This window comes from Sturnus vulgaris, chromosome Z, assembly GCF_052056855.1.
Source record: "Sturnus vulgaris isolate bStuVul1 chromosome Z, bStuVul1.hap1, whole genome shotgun sequence".
Classification (NCBI taxonomy): Eukaryota; Metazoa; Chordata; class Aves; order Passeriformes; family Sturnidae; genus Sturnus; species Sturnus vulgaris.
This window is the reverse complement of record NC_142283.1, coordinates 66,758,761-66,774,486: the sequence shown is the minus strand read 5'-3', so window position 1 is coordinate 66,774,486 and position 15,726 is coordinate 66,758,761. Positions and strand designations below refer to the sequence as shown.

General features: G+C 44.0%; 1 long non-coding RNA gene across 1 annotated transcript in view; it reads left to right on the top strand.

Annotated features, from left to right (window-relative positions):
- The first annotated feature begins 3,275 nt into the window (after positions 1 to 3,275).
- The window catches only part of LOC148219896 (uncharacterized), a 60,045-nt gene continuing 47,594 nt past the window's right edge, over positions 3,276 to 15,726 (top strand). The window contains exon 1 of the long non-coding RNA XR_015799265.1: positions 3,276 to 3,909. This is a non-coding gene — a long non-coding RNA (uncharacterized LOC148219896). The remainder of the gene's footprint in view (positions 3,910 to 15,726) is intronic.

The window sequence follows — 15,726 nt, the reverse complement described above, 5'->3', positions numbered from 1 at the left end:
CAAAGAGAACAGGTGAGGCACAAGCTTGCACTTGAATTAAGCCGGTGTGTTGGCTGAATTAATTTCTGCTGTGATAGCATATAAAAAATCGGACCTCCAGCTAATGAATTTGTGGGGTATTTCAGATCACAATAGATATGAAAGCAAAATAACTAATGGTTATTACTGTTATGTTAGCATACATGTAAGAGGTGTTTTTTAGAGATTTTATTAATATTTAATTATTTAAATTAATGAATAAACCAAAGATCTATAATGCAAATAATATGGGAAATGCAAAATAAATGGGAAAAAAGTTTGTTGCTTCTATTTTAGTTGTGGTAGATGTGGCACTGGTAGCTTTTACTGTAAATAATATTAATTTTATCTTTATTATAATATCTAATAATCTGGTCACTCTAATTAACGTCCTACCCATACCCGTAGCTAAATGGATTAAGATACTGTATAACTTTAATACATTGACACAAAAATTTTATATAGACACATATATGTATATGTGCATATATGTGTGATAGGCACATATATATGATATATTTTTTTTTCTTTTTCTCCTGGGGAACTGATGAAATGATCATACAAATAGTTTCATTGTTTAATTTTTTTTTCAGCATTTTTAATAGAATGAAAAGAAGAAGTAGTGATGGAAGGAAAAAAAAGGTTCTGTTTTACATTTCATTTGATTGCTGGGAAATGACAAGTGAAATTTCTGTAGCTAATTAATTTTGTTACAGATGTTTCCAGTTCATATAGCCACATTCTGAGCAGGGGCAATTGCCCTAGTGCCATTGACTTCCCAAGTCCCCAATGAGTCTAATAAATTACTCCAATTTAAACGTGATTAGGAGCGATTCCTGCAGTGATACATTCTAAGAATCAAGGAATACATTCAAGATTTCCTAGACTTCTGCAATAATAATGAAGTAAACATTCACCTCGTTGTTTGGTCAGCTGGGATCCTTGTCTTGCTTGTGGAAAGAACCTGTGTGGAATTTCTGGGGGCTAATAAAATTCTGTATTTTAAAAGGGATGATGAGGGATGTAACAGAATGGATACAGAAGTCTCTGTAGTCAGTCTATTAGTCTTTGAAGCACAGAATGTCATTTTCACTCATCTTGCTAACCTATTGACAGGCAGTATGGCTCTGTGTGCAATTTACACATGTCAATCACAAATTTTGCCTTACTTTAATGTAAGAATATTTGATCCATAAGACCCCATGACCCATGGATTTCTAATAGTATCTGGAAATAAATATAATTGTTATGAGCATGCTTTGTCCGTATTAATGTATGAATTCCTCATCTAAGATTTTAGCAAAGATTTAATGAAAGGACACAAATATATCTACCTAGCAGAGGAAGGCTAAATTTAAAGCCCACTGGATACATGTAATGGATCTGTGGCTAGTGAGTACTTCAAATATACCATCAGTTAAAACTGGTTGTATCATTGCTTACACAGTAATGCAAGTAAGAATTATGGCTTTTTGTTCTGCCATAGGAAAAAACCTTCTCAGAGTTGATTATATCAAGGTAAAAATAACTAAACATATCAAACTAATAATTAGGCAAGACAATCACAAGCTTGTGCTGCAAATGTCCTTAGGAAACCAGTTGTGATCTAGGACACACAGAGACCTGTTTGCCATCAGGATCTGCACAGTCACACAGCAACACGTCTGGCAGGTGAGATGTAGTTTAAACACAGTGATTTACCAGATACCCATCTTGGGCGCTGCTGGAGGTGACCAGTGACTCCTTATTAGCTTAAATGGCTCATAAAATTGGCTTGTGTTCAGGTCCTGGATAGTTAATTGCTGAAGAATTCTATCCTGGAACTCATTCGACACAACAGAGTGGGATGAGCTTGTGCACAGATGGACCCCTGGCTTGGCTACGGTCTACAACTGGTTCTGAAAGTGCCAGCTCAGGGAAAGAGGTGAGAAGCAGAATTAACTAATTTGAATAAACCGATTAAATACCGAAGGTGTGAAGATTCTTTCTTTAAAAGAAAATTTGTATTTTGTTCATTTTAGATACTAGTAACATTGAAGATAACTCATTCGGCATAAGACTTAAGCAAAATTTCTAAAGGAAGGACTATTCTACTGAAAATTCATGTCTTTTTAGTCCTCTTGACTCTTGCAATTACCATACTTGAGATTACTCAAGAGAGAACTGGGTGCTGAGGCAGTAGGGGTGATGCTTCCACTGCTCTTTTCCCTCTCTTGATCTCCGCCCCCATCACAGCCGTATTTCATAACAAAATACTGTGCGTTCTTCCAACACCACGAAAGAGAAAATGCAGCCTTGGATAAAGGCTCCACTTGGTAGTAAGCACGATGTGGCAAATCTGGTCATCAGAACGCAGGCAGAAGAAAACGGCTCGCACTTCACCTCCTGGAACAGAGGCTGTCGGGGGCCCCTTTCTTTTGTTTACACCCCAGCACAGGCCCATCCCTACAGAGCCAGGATGACCTCAAGAGCCCGGTAAAATCCCGCCCCGGTAGACAGCGCCCGTCAGCCGGCGGCGTGCCGCCCGTGGGGAGCGGGAGGGGCGCTCGGGGCCCGCCAGGTGGCAGCAGGACCCCGCGGGACGGGCAGGGCCGGGCCGGGCCGGGCCGGGCCGAGCCGCGGGCTGTGCCCGCCGCCGCCGCGGGGCCGCGCTGCTGCTCCGCCGCCTCCGCTGCTGCCGCCGCTGCTGCTGCTCCGCCAGTACCGCTGCTGCTCCGCCACTACCGCCGCTGCTCCGCCGCCGCTGCCGCCCGGGCACGGCGCTCCCCGCGCAGGGCAGCGCGGCCGCCGCCGCCGGTCTGACTGCGGGGAGCTGCGCGGCTCCACGGGGAGCTCTCTGGGGCGGCCTGGCGCAGGAGCGCGGTGGAGGCCGAGGCGCTCGGTAGTGCGGTGCAATTAGCGGTGTAACCCGCGCCAGCGCAAGCCGCGGCAAAGACAAAGCTGTATGCAAATCGCCCTCCCCTTCCCCATCCCCCGCTCCCGGGGTCTGACGCCGTTCCCCAGACTGTTTTTAATGATACGGTACGCGGAGTAACTTGAAATTAATTACAAGGTTCTTGACTAAAAGGCAGGGGGAGGCGGTGTCATCCGGTGGGCTCGGTACTTGGAGCTCTGGCCACCTGCGCGGGTGGCGGTGGCCGGGCTGCGGAGGCTCCCGCAGCTCCGCTTTCCGGGCAGCCCCGGGGCCGCGGAGCCCGGCGAAGGTAGGGCCGGGGCGGGCAGGGCGAGGGCGCGGGGCCGGGGGGCTGCGGGCCGGGGAGAACCCGGGCGGGGGCGGTCTCTGCCTCTTTCCAGGCGGAGAAGTGCTTTTTGGTATGGAGTGCGTGTATGTGTGCGCGTCCGCCTGTGTCTGTGGGGGGTTTGTAGGTGTTCTGGCTGGGGTTCCGAATTTTCGTCTGCAGACTCTACTTTTTCTGCAGACCTACATGATTTCTTCCCCTAGAAGGTGGCTTGTTGCTTTCTGGCATATACTTATCTAACTCCCACCCCTGAAGATAAATATTTCAAAATACTGAGAGGACATTGCTGCAAAAACCGCTGTGCTGTGGGGAGGACTGGAGGATGTGAGGGCTAGTGAAATTCTTAAAAATAACTGACATAAATGTTAATTTCTTAAATATTAAATATATAGGTTACATACGCATATAATACAGAGTTCTGTGTAAGCTAGTAACAGGAAAAATAATAATGGGTCTTTTTGACAGGACTTTTACTTGCATGTCTCCTTCTCTCTCACACGCACATCTTTCTGTTTGTCTCCTCTATATTCTGCTTTTATTACAAGAAGTTTGTTAATACGACATGTCAACGTTGCTGACTTCAGACTGCAGCACTTTTTTACAAAACCAGACTGAAAAAATTTCCCCAAACCTCCACTTAATGGCACAACTGGTATGTATAAATAAAATCTTCATTATTTAAAGTGACGTGGATGTGGTTTACTCTATAGCCTCAGTAATTTAAACAGCACCTATCTGCTGCAGATAGAGTTGCTATGCACCTCTCTACTAGTGAGTTTGAAAATTCGAACCCGGCTTTGATTTATTTCCTTTCTATCAGTGATTAATGCGCCATAATTAGCTAATCTCAAAGCCATTATTTACAACCGGGGCAGACAAAGGGAAAAACTGATGATCCAGCACTTAACTCGGTTTGAAATTATGAAATTGAAAAAAATGTTTAGGTCTCGTCCCGGAACCGGACAGCCACTCCGATAACAACAACAACAACAACGACAACAACTTAATCCATTAATTATAGGTGATTCTTTTTTCGGCCGGGAAGATACTTGTACCATCTCTGAGTTTCGAAAAAGTAAGCATCTGCTGTCAGTCTTCTGTCTCCCCCTTTGTCGCTGTATTAAGGAGAGGACCTAAATCTGCCCTGCCCAAATGCGCGGGCAGTGGCCGCGGGCGCAGAGGAAGAAGCCCGCGGCCACACGCTCAGGGAGTGCTCGCCATTCCCGTCCCCCCAGCCCCTCCCGAGCCGGGTAGCCCCGTGGTAGCCCCGTGGTAGCCCCGTGGTGGCCCCGTGGTAGCGGGGCTGGTGGCGAGTCTGAACAGCGGCCGGGGGGCACCGGGGCCCCCCGCAGCCGCGGCCGCCCGCGGGGCCCGAGGTCGCCGTGCGCCGGCCGGGGCTGCCCGCCGATGTCCACCGATTTCCTCTACATTTTGCGTTACATCCTGGGGTTCTTCCCTTTCTCTTCCTTTTTGACTGTGGGAATATGGCTTTCTAATAATATCCTAATCCCCCGACCCCTAGCAGCCCGGGAAGATAGGCAGGCTTCGTTTGATCTGGAAATGAGAGGGAAGACGGGAAGTAGAACATCCATGGAAATAGCAAGGAGGGAATGAAGAAATTTGATTAAGAAATTTAAATTTCAAATTAAAAAAAAAAAAAAAAAAGAAAAGAAAAACAAAACCCAAGGAGTGTTGGGGTAGGGGAAGAGCAAAGGTGCTTGGTATGAGCAGGCGCTGATTGTCCAAGAGAAGAAGTGCAAACGTTCTTTGTTCCGAGATGCCTTGTCAGGGGCGCACACAAGTCATCGTTATAGCGGAAAAAAAAAAAAAAAATATCACTTTGAGAAAAAATAAATGAAAAGGAAGAAAAGGAAGGGAAAAGAGAATCCATCAAACCCTCCCCACCTTATTTAATATTCCTGGGGAATAAAACCCCGAAAAACAAACCAACACAAAACAACATAATCTGTAACCTTTCCAGTTGCTACTCGCTCTCCCCCTCGCTCTCTACTCTTCTCTCCCTCCCAAACAAACAATGAATTAGAGATGATCGCCCCGTGCCGCTGTAATGCGCCGACATGGAACAAACCGGGAGGTACTGGGCAGGGAGCGGGAGTGAAGAGCTACAGGGATGAACATCCAGGGCAGTGCGGGACTATCCCGCTACGAAAGGGCCAAAATCTCCCTCTCGCTTTTCTTCTTCGTCTTCCTCCTCTTCTTGTCTAATGAACGATTAATCGAGACATATGAGTAATGCCCGATGCTACTTAGCCCTGGAAAGAAAGAATCCAGGCTCTCAACTCCAAAGAATTTTGCATGGGATTTTAGTTCTGAGAAATGCCCCTGTTTGTCCTAAATCCAACCACGGGAGGGGGTTGGGTGAGGGGACATCTGTTTAATTTGAAGCAATAAATACGCCGGATCTGTGGCTGTTTGGGTGTTTCCATTTTTAAAGATGATTAATCCCACCTCCACCCCCCCTTTCCAATTCGACTGTAAAGAAATGGATTAGGAATGGTATCAAGAAGGATTATTCATTTATATCAGGCAGATGGAGCTGTACAGTAGGGTTTCAAAGAAACAAAGAAAATGGTTTCTAAATGGTTGTTTGGCATGAATTATTTGGTGGATTTGCAAACAAGCAAGGCGAAGCACTGTAGAGCAAGATGTAGAGGAAACCCATCTGGCACCTTTCCCATCCTTGTCTGGGGCTGGAGGGGTTTCCAGACAGGTAGCGGAGGAGCCGCTGAGCAGACCTGGCCCGAAGGGAGAGGGCCAGGGAGCATGAGGCTGCTCTTCCCTCCGGCAGCCGAGAGCCTCCCGCCTGCCCGAGCTGCCCGGGGCTTGGGGCTGGCCTGGGGATTGCTGGCGACTGCACCTGCGGGGCGCGCCGCAGACCCGGCTCTGCGCAGCCGGACCCCTGCGGGCTCTGGGGCACCCCGGCACCTGAACCCGGTGCGTCCTGCCTGCCCTGCCCGCTTCCCCACCCACCTCGCCTCCTGCCCACCTGGCCCTCTCGGCTCAACCGGTCGCAAAGCTCAGGGCTGAGGCAGGAGGTGGGGGGAGGAAGGGAGGAGGGCAAACAATAAAGAAGCGACAAAGTTTGGGAAGTGTTTTCGTCGCGATCCGCCCCTCCGCGCGTTTCCCCGGAATATTTCAGTCAGCCCAGCGCTGAAATCTCCGGCCGTTTCAAACAGTTAAAAATGTGATTGACACGTATGTTAATAGTTTGTTTTTGTGCAGAGCGGATCTGCAAATTTCCAACACAAACACACTGTGTAGATCAGATGTTAGGTATAAAAATGGTTTATTGATTGAAATAATAGAAGCATTATTTTGATTTGTCCTGACATGCTGACTGATTTATAGATTCCTATCCCATTGATTTCTTCTTGTCCGGGCAGAGGGAAATGATCAAATCTCATGAAAATGCCCCGTTGTGCTAATTAAGAACCTCAGGTTCTTTCTTTCTTTCTTTCTTTCTTTCTTTCTTTCTTTCTTTCTTTCTTTCTTTCTTTCTTTCTTTCTTTCTTTCTTTCTTTCTTTCTTTCTTTCTTTCTTTCTTTCTTTCTTTCTTTCTTTCTTTCTTTCTTTCTTTCTTTCTTTCTTTCTTTCTTTCTTTCTTTCTTTCTTTCTTTCTTTCTTTCTTTCTTTCTTTCTTTCTTTCTTTCTTTCTTTCTTTCTTTCTTTCTTTCTTTCTTTCTTTCTTTCTTTCTTTCTTTCTTTCTCTCTCTCTTTCTTTCTCTCTTTCTTTTCTTTCTCTCTTTCTCTCTTTCTCTCTCTTTCTTTCTCTCTCTCTCTCTCTCTCCTGGGATTTACCAGATTTATTCTCTGCTCCATGGACTTGGTGAGTGTATGTATACTATTTTTTATCTTTTATACATCTGTTTTCACTTTGCACTTTCAATGAGCTGTAGCAGACAATAGTGAGAGAAACATCTGAAAATGCAAGGAGACAGAGTTGCATATGTGTTTCATTTCTGCGGGTTAGTCGGAGAAAACAACAAAAGGACACCTGGAGGGGGTGTGTGTGGAATAAAACACACAGCTACAAAGGGGATTGTGACCCTCTAAGAGGGAAAGGCGAGTACAACGAAAAAGGACTGCAAAAAGTAAAGAGCAGCAGTAGAAGTGAAGCAGGAAAGAGTGTCAAGGAACACTGATCCAGAGCAAGAAAAAGAAGTTAAAAGCCCGTTCGGCTGGATGTTCCCTAACCTTTTTTTAAAAGAAGAGTTAGAGGAAAGACGTGTCGATCCGGATAAACAAACAGGGAAGACGCACCTGCCGAAAATGTGTATCTGCTCTATCTAAACAAATGTGTGTCTGTTTATCCATCTATACATTTATTTAGGGATATCTAGAGCATCCCAACAATAATAGCAACCCTGCATCGAAAAGGTAAGTCTCACAATTCTCTCTTTTATGAGCGTGGAATCAAATCCTCTGAGTAGCCAGCAGTCGTGACACCCCAGGCAGTGCTACTTTGTCTGGACGTTCTGTGTGTTTGCTTGGTTTTGCTACTTTTTTTTTTTTTTTTTCAGTTGTGGAGGAAACAGGGTTCAGTGGGAGACAACCATATGGGGAGGGAGGGCAATCCCATTGTCTGTTCGCCTGAGGATCTCGTTTTGCCCTGGAAAAGACGATCAAACGGAGCCAGGGTCCACTCAGGAAAGTAAAAGGGATGACGGGGGTGGGGAGAGGAGGGGTGGCGGGGGGAGGGAATAAGAGTGGGTGCATGTGGATTTAATACCAGTGAAAGTATTACAGGGGGATCAGATTTAGCGAGCGAGCGAGAGGGAGCTTTTGAACATCTGTCTAATGCAGCTAATAGAAGTGACATTAGTGATATTGGAGAGAGAGAGACACCACCGCCGACCGGGCTGGGATTACGGGAGCCTACCCAATCCGATTAGCCGCTGGCCCTCTCCTGCCAGCGGCCGAGCCCGAGCCCCGCTCCGAGCCCCGCTCCGAGCCCCGCGCAGCCCCGGCCCGGCGCTGCTCCCCCTCCTCCCGTCGCCCAGAGCCTTCGCAAAACCCCTCCTCAGGGGCACAGCCGCAGCCCCGCGGTGGCGATCGAGCCACTCGGGTTTAATACTCATCAATACACCGCGATGAAATTCCACCCCGCTCCCGAGGAAACCTTTATTCTCCGGCTAATTGTAATTTACAATTACGCTTTACACCTCATCACGTAGGAGGTTAGGAAACAAGATTCTTCCATATAATTATTGTCCTCCTTAATCCTATTCCACTGCATATCACCTCGCTCGGCAAAGTCCTATTGTTCCCTCCTACCCATTGTACCAGTCATTTAAACTAGTATAAAAAAAATCCCAGTCTGCATAATTTTAGACATCACACCCACGCACGCCTCTGAGCCCAAAGCAAAAGGCATCAATGGGTTATGACTCCGGTAGAAGCGGGGGCCGGCTGAGCCGGGCAGGGTCATACAGTGCGGGGTTCCCCTCTCCGGGCAGGCGGGCAGCTACCGGGGCCACGGTACCAGGGTGCGCTCTGCTTTCGGATGGGTTAATAGGCATCTTCTCTCTAGTTTGCTTATCTAGTCGACTAATTTAAAAGCTTTCCCTGATTAATGGCAGGCAAATTACACCGAAACATACACTTGTGAGCAAGGGTCCTTGCACCTAAGCAAGTATCTCCTGCTGCATGCACCATATGCCTTACAATCCCTGCTTAACTGTGACTGTAGCCCTCAAAGTAAAGTGAATCTCTCTAGTTCTCCGGTGCAGGGAAAATGCCTGCAGTTTGTACCTCCAGGCATTACAACATGCCTCAGCCCAGCTGAAAACAACACTGCAGCTGGAGTTGAGCTGGCCGCAGAGGAGTGTCACCGCCGGCAGCTCTGCCAGGGACGCTGCCAGGGGCTGCCGTGGGGCTCTCGAGTACTATCAGGTTCAGCCTTGTGCCTGACTCTTCACAAGCTGTTTTACCACCCGGTAGGAGCTACCCGAAGCATGACTCAAAGGCTGACTAGCATCCAACTCATGAATTACAGAAAATTGATGCCCTGCTTAAAATTCACAGCAGTGAATTTGTAACGTTCGCATTTCTACGTGACAGTCATCTTGCAGGGAGATAACATCTAACAGCTCCTGAGTTTCCCCCTTGTAACACTGTGAGAATAATATGGCAAAGGCCAAAAAGTCTCTCTGTTGCTCATTCACACGCAGTGCCCAGGCCAGAGTATTGTGCAGCAGTTTCACGATTTGTAGCACATCAGTATAATATCTATCTCTGAGAAAGTACACTGTTTTGGGGGGTTTTTGTTTGTTTGTTTGACTTGCTGGGAATTTCTTGAATGGACATTAAAGCATTTCTTCTTATAAACGTATCTTGCCTGAGCGAGCAAATTTTGCTAATCTTTAATGTCTACATATCAGGTATCAAAGTTGTTATAAATTAAAAAATCACAAATTTTAATGGTAACAGTCTAGTCTGCATCAGCTTCTTAATTAGATATAGTTGAGGCAAAGAACTAATGCTAGAATTAGGAGATATTAGGAGATATTAGGAGAATTGAAGGAGGTATATAATGAGGCCTGTATAAAGTCTTGATTTGCCACCCATTCGTCTCTGAACCTTTGTCATTTAAACAAGAAAAAAAAAAAAACAACTAAACAAAATATTCCCCAGCTCCTAACAGTCCTCATTTTCCATAATCTTCACCAATTATTTTCAGAACAAAAGTTCATAATCTTAACGTGGAAATCCAAATATTCTTAGAAGAACAAATCCTATCATACCCTCAGGCCCTATGGTCATTTTGTTCTTGTATTTCTGTTGATTGCACAGTTGTGTTTCTTTTAAGTGACACACTCTTGAGTTACTATTTTCTTATTAACCCTCTGATGTTCCTAATAAAATAGCTTACATCATCCAGGTAATTCTTTGTTCTGAAACAGAGGGTTTTACACTAGGTGGATGTTAGATGTATTCAGAGGCTGGCCAGTAGGAGACAGCGACAGTTTGGAGATCATAGCATCTCTCTACTGTGTGCACGTGCAGTTCAAAACACTGCAGAGAATTTTGGCACAAATTTGTGCTTCTGTAGTGAGAAAGATGATCAATACCTTGAATCCTGTTTTCTGGATCCCCAAACTTCATATGAATTATGTTTCTAGATTAACATGAGGTGCCCTAAATTGATTTTCTCAATTTTAGCATTTCTTAATATTTCATTGGAGTTTTTAAAGCATATATATTTCTAAATTTTAACACATACTTAAAGTAAAATACTGAAATAAAATTAATTTTCTAACAGATTCAATTTGTGGAAAGAAAGTGGTAAAAACATACACATCTACTATTTAATACAATGCTGGATTTTACCCTGCAGTGGTCAGCAAGCACTTTTTCCTAATATTTTCCATTATTTTTAGTAGGTTGTATTTATACAGTGCTGTTTTTGAAAAAAATAGCTAAGGCATTCAATATGAGCATGCAGTAGATTCCAAATGCACCCGCTCTGATGTGGAATAATAACAATTTTAAAGCTCTTTTGTGAAGAGCTCAAATTCCTCCTTACATCCCTGACACTTCAGAATGGCACATGCCTTGTACTAGAAACTCTGGGGCTGAGAAAATGAATATGATATTGAATATCAAAATATCAAGAGCAGAAACCAGTACTCTATAAGGGTAATTTTAAGTTAACAAGACAGAGAATATCTACATGCAATTGTCTGCAGATGGGTCCAAACCAGGCTTCAGGATCCTCTACTTAGATGAATTTTCTCATCATGAAAGAAGAGGTCTTTTTGCTCCTATTCGCTGAAGACCAGCACCCTACAGTACACAAATTCCAAAGTAGTCATGGAGAAGTGGAGTGGCTTTTAGAGAATAATTAATTGGCAGATTGTCTTTTAGATATCATTACAGCTGGTCCTGCTGATTATGTCAGAGGCCAAACCCGGTGGGCTACACATAATTTAAACCTGGAACCAGAATGCTGGTCCCTGCTTCGAGTTCCTTCTGTAGGCAGGAAACCCTGCCCCCTGTTTTGGTAAATTTCCTTGTGACTCTGGTGCAAGCCCCTGAGCTTTAAGTGCAGTAGTACTAGCTAAAATGTCACAGATAAATAAAATAGCTGAGGTAAAGCTTAGGGAAAAATACAGAGAAATGTAAGAGAAATGACAGAGAGAAAAGGTATGTCTTACAGGAAAAAAGGATATGATGAAAAATATGGATCAGAAAGAAGGCAGGGGAACTTGACATATTTTCTTTTACCAAGCAATATTTTCCAGTAGTTCTTTGGAAGAGGTAATTCTTTGTCACACCATTCCCTCTTGTCTCTTAAATATTTATGTATTCCCAGGCTACCATGGCCAAGTATGCCAAGGAACAAAGGGACTGGGAGACCAAAGAAAATCTCAACACAGAGAAGGAAGAGTACAGATTCAAGAAGAAGTGGCACGGTCCACATTCTTACCCCTGCAGGACCGTGTTTCAGTCTCATCTGTTTATCAGTGCATGCACACACAGCCACACACCGTATGTCCATTGAACTGCTTCTCAGCAAATATTGCTTACACAGCCAATTGTGCCAATGTATCCTATCAGTAACTCTACTAGTGCCAGCAGGGAAGAATGAAGGACCAAGATGGAGGGGTATTATCAACATCTACATTTGATTGCCTCTAAACCAGACAGGTAAACCTCAATGGTGCTGTCTTTATACCCCACATGGTGTTGGTAATCATGACTGCAGTATGTTAGAACTGACCAGCTAATGGGGATGGATTATTAATGGTACTTTTTTTTTTTTTATCCTTTTAAAAATATGATTTAAAGACTTGGGAAGAATACAAGGCAGATGGCAGTTTAGCATTGCCATGGGCAAGGCACTCTCAGGTGGCTGATGCACCCTTCCTCATATTGCTCTGCCAGACCAACCCCCTAACTTGGAAAGTGACTTGAGTAAAGCTGCTTGTTGCTTGCACTGGAGTGGATTGAAAATACCTCAGTAGAAATCCATGCAGTTCTACTGGTGCAAGCCTGCTGTGTTAGTGATGTGAGAATCAAGCCCTATGTCGCCAGCCATTGCAAAGGGATAATTTATGATTTGGGCTGTTCAGCTGCTGCCACAATGCTTGAGCCTGGGATCAATGGTGCTTAGAAATTAGTGCATCTTGTACCACACACAGAGGTGAGAAGAGGGCTGGGCTGGGGTTTGTGTTCCTGTTAACATCAGGGATTGAGTGGGCATTTCTCACAGATTCTGGCATGGTGCAGGTGGAGGACAGCTCTGAGCCTAGAGGAGTTTTCTGGGATGCTGGGCAGTGTTTCTCTAACCCCTATTAGGAAGGCTATGTGAAACACTATGAAAGCCAAGATTTTTATTATTTACTTAGTGAAAAGGTTTATCAGTGATTTCTGATGGTCATATTAGCTGAAAACATGATCTTTGCTGACTTGTCTGATTTCCTTTTACCTGCTTATTATTACTTGTCACCAGGGACAGCTTTTCAGTTCTGTTTCTTGGATCCTGGTCTCACTGTATATATTCTGTTAAATGCTTGCAGGAGATTGTATCTTCATCAACTAAAAGAAGAAATAAATAAAAGAATGAGAAGTTTGCTTTGCCGAGCAATTAAGCTCTTAATTTTTGCAGTGTAATTCTGTTTTTTTTTTGTGTATGTTGGTCTAAATGCAATTTTAATTTCACTGTGTGTCTAAATGGGGAAAGGATGACTAGGGGATGTGACATCATACTTAGCAGTAGGACACATCCATTCATTTGGAACATCATGAGCTGTGCTGAAAGGAAGAACTTGTTTTTAGATAAATTGTGTTTTAGGTATTTCTGAGTTTTGGCAGGAGAATGAGGGGCACCCAAGTGAGATCACTGCAAGTTTCCCATGCCTCCCTTGGTTTGGAATTCACTCATCAGCAAATAGAAACCAAGTCTTGATTGTGGCAGCACTGCATATAAGTAACTGCTTGGCCACCCATTGCAAAAATTATGTCCTACACTTTCTTGTTGGTTTCATTCCCACAAATTTCGACCCACACAATTGAAGGGAATTATCTGTTTCTAACAAAAACCCAGGCATTTGGCAAGACAAAAAGTCCCATTTAATCAGGTATATTTTTAATCTCACTACCTTTTTGTTCTCTGAAATTGTCCTCTGTTCAGCTCTAGTGCTATTATTTGACTATAGAAATAGCGGGGCTTTGTTTGTTATTTCCTGCAAATGTTTGTATCTTGAATGCTTGTGTCTCAGATGTATTCAAGGGTTGACTTTGCCTGTTGTGCTTTCAAAATTCAGGAGATTAGCATTAATCTTTGGCAACGATTTATGCTGTTACCAAAGATCTTTGGACAAACATGGAATTTAAAAAAATGAACCTGATGCTAATGACATTTGTAGGCCAAATTCAACTATGTCATAAATCATAGAAAAAGTTGCATGAAGTGTTGATCAGAGTCAGAACGATGAGACATATATATGCTTAAAACAGGGTAACTTGTCTAAAGCTGGCCTTGAATCTATAAAAAGAGAGTAAATCAAGATGGTGTGTGCATATGTGGTGCATGAGTGTGTGCATATTGGGGAAAGTAATCTTTATCCCACACTGACTGTAGGAAAAAACCCTTAATCTGGATTTATTTTTATTTCATTCCAAGCGTGACGTAAAAGAGCCTTAGAGCCAATCTGCACTGCACGAGGGAGTCAGGTGCAGAGATATATGTGCTGAGAGCCACAGAGCTCAGAAAGCTAGCCAGCCCTGTGGCAGGAGCAGTGGCACTGTGCAGGGGGAGCTCCTTGGCTCCAGTACTGCAGAGCCTGGCTGCTTGGTGGAGACATCACAGCTTGTGAGGAGGGGCTCCAGTGTCCCCCCCACACCAGTCCTTCTGTTACCTGCCCTCACAAAGTCATCACTTCTTCCTTTTGCCATCAGTGCTCCACAGTTTGAACTCCTTGACTAGTTTCAGTTTTTGACTTCCAAGCTCTAATTGTAGCCTTTGGATGTTCTATTGCTTTCTTCTCTTCCTGGATTATTGTCACCCTCCTAACCCATCTGTTCTATGAGACTGACCTACCACCTACTATCTACCCCAGATACCTGATGTTTCCAGGGCCTTGCTGTTCCTACCTGTGCAGTCCTGGTGTGTAGAATGCACAGTTCCCATTTTGTGACTCCAACCTTGACTTACAAAGCAGAAGCGGGAGATGTTGTCTCATGACAAAGAACCTTCAGATTGGCTGAGATAATGAAATACTTATTTCTTGAATTAAAAACAACTTCTCTATTCACTGTAGAGCTTTCTTATTGCTGCCCTAGCAGTGATTAAGTCAGACACCACGTGAACCTTTGAACTTGTGGAGAAGCTGCAGAAAGTGTTAAGACTAACAGATGTGTTAAAACTCTGTCCTTCTGGTGAAATGAAAGGCACAATTAAGTATCTAGTTATGAAATAGCTGTAGACAGTAGAATCCACAGCTAGGGGTATACAGACCTGAGCAAAGGACTGTTTAAGGAAGACTGAGTGAGCCTGTAATAGAATGCAAACTGGAGCTGCTGCACCGCCATGAAAATTCTTGCCTGTCCATTCTTCCAGTCTTTTATTCCCAGCCTTGCACCTCTCCTCTGCTCTGTGCTGACCTGTGTGTTTGTGTAATGCACTGGCAGCTGGAACGGGTGACAGCATGGCTAAAAATCTCCTAGTGAAAAAATACCCTCCATTTATGACAGTAGTTCAGTTGCACACAGTCACTGAATAGCCACCACTGTGAAGACACTGCTAGCAAGATCCCTGACCTTAGTCTAAAATTCAAGAGAACAAGTAGTCATTTGTTACTTCATGTGCAAGTGGGACAATGAGAGAGAAGTATGACTCTGGGTTGAAGCAAGGGAAGGACATTTCCAGATGCAGGGTTGACTAAGAAAGCATGCAGGTGTGGAAATGAAACAGCTTTATGCTTCTGAGCTGTGTGATGCACTGATGCCTCACACCGGTGCATGAAATGGTTCTTTGGTAGAATACATTTCCTGAGCCACTGCAAACTATTTTATAAGAACTTGATATTGTATAACTGCTCATGTCCTAGCGTTCAAGCTAGGCTACACATTTTTAAAACACACACTCTTTCAACGTGTGTTCCCAGAGAGGCTGTCCTCAAAGCTGGTACCAGAGTAGAGACCTTTTTATGACCCCAGTGACATCTGCCTTTGTAGGACTTGAGAAGTGGACGAGACTCAGAATAGAAATGCCTCCAAGACTCTGCTTCCTTCTGCATACAGAGTTTAATATTAGACGAGATTTATTCTGTTTCAGTTTAAATTTAAATATAAATTTCTTAATGCTAATATACAAAAATACACAAAAAAGTAAATATGCATGCTTTGACAAATATCAGTTATATATATCAGGACACTTTTCTTTATCTTTCCAGAAGCAATAAAATTCTAGCATGCCTTATAGATTGTGGAATGAGTGTTAATA